This window comes from Aplysia californica, unplaced genomic scaffold, assembly GCF_000002075.1.
Source record: "Aplysia californica isolate F4 #8 unplaced genomic scaffold, AplCal3.0 scaffold00028, whole genome shotgun sequence".
Taxonomy (NCBI): Eukaryota; Metazoa; Mollusca; class Gastropoda; order Aplysiida; family Aplysiidae; genus Aplysia; species Aplysia californica.
In genome coordinates this window covers 2152703-2154099 of record NW_004797298.1, presented here as the reverse complement: position 1 = coordinate 2154099, position 1397 = coordinate 2152703, and the positions used below count along the sequence as shown (strand labels likewise).

General features: G+C 46.4%; 1 protein-coding gene across 1 annotated transcript in view; it reads left to right on the top strand.

Annotated features, from left to right (window-relative positions):
- The window catches only part of LOC101860071, a gene marked incomplete in the record, with an annotated part of 32686 nt that overhangs the window by 19610 nt on the left and 11679 nt on the right, over positions 1–1397 (top strand).

Here is a 1397-nt window from a genome sequence, read left to right as displayed (position 1 = left end):
AAGTGGGTCAATTTCTTCTATAATTTCATTGGACGAACATCTAGAGCTATCAACTTGGCATGTTTTGAATGAGACGTATGCCTCGATTACGAACCAACGCAGGTGGTTCTAGAAGAAGGCCACAAACGCACACAAACTCAAGAAGACTGACGCGCACACACTTGACCTGCGTGAATGGGGATCCGACTCGGGACCCGAATGACACGTAAGAGGATGCGCGCTGCGCGTGCGCTGAGCCAGGAGCTACACTGACTCGGGACCAGAACGCAGGCGAGGTGCCGAAATAGGCTTATCGGACTACATAAACCCGGCTCCCGCAGGATGAGGGTTAAATACTCTCTCTCTCTGGGCTAAAATAAATAAACTATAGTAACACTAGATAGACACACCGCCCGAGATGATCAGTAGCCTTGCATTGTAACCAAAGATAGTACACCCTACCGTAGGGTGTAGTATCTATGTTGTAACAATGTCGAGCCAATCACAATCCAACATTTTGGGGTCCACCTAGACACCATGACTACATAGACCCCAATCGGGGAGTACGTAGACACTTCCTTAAGGAATTTTCAGCACAAATAGGTAATGATAAGTGCCGAAGATTAGAAGTGTTATAAGAGAGTCTCTCTCGCTTGCCCTTTTTAACTCTCTGTGGAGCATAGGCCATCAACAACATTGTCCTGTGCATCCTTTTCTAGCTGTTTCCATGATGTCCCCACCTTTTCCATTTCCGCTTATACCGCTCACCTCCATGTCATCTTTGGTCTTCCTTTCTTACGTTTTCCTTGTGGATTCCACGTCAAAGCCTGTCTGATGATGCTTGTCGGGGGTCTCCTCAGGGTGTGCCCAATCCATGTCCATTTCTTCACCTGTATGTCTTCCTTTACATTCGTGTGAATATGGAGTTCAACACCATAGGAGAAGGTCCTGAGGCGATCTGTCTTCTGTTGCATCTGGGCTCGACTGAGAGAAAGAAGTGCCAAGTCGTCGGCAAAGTCCAAGTCTTCCAGCTGACTGGAAAGGGTCCACTGTATGCCACCGCGTTGTCCCGGTGTTTTCTGTTTCATTATCCAATCCACTGCTAATAAAAAGAGAAAAGGCGATTGCAGGCATCACTAATCAGAGAGTAACAAATACAAAAAAGGAGGAGAAATTTATAAAAGTTTGATAGGAATGATAGAACAAATCACACCGGAGCACCTGCCAACCACATACATTCAAGCTGTGTGTGTGTGTGCATGCATGTGTGTGTGTGTGTGTGTGTGTGTGTGTGTGTGTGTGTGTGTGTGTGTGTGTGTGTGTGTGTAGGGAGGGGGCAGGATGGCAGGTGTGAAATAAGAAACATATTGAGTCATTTCTATGACTTTGTGTTGCACTTTGACTGTCTGTTTGTCTGT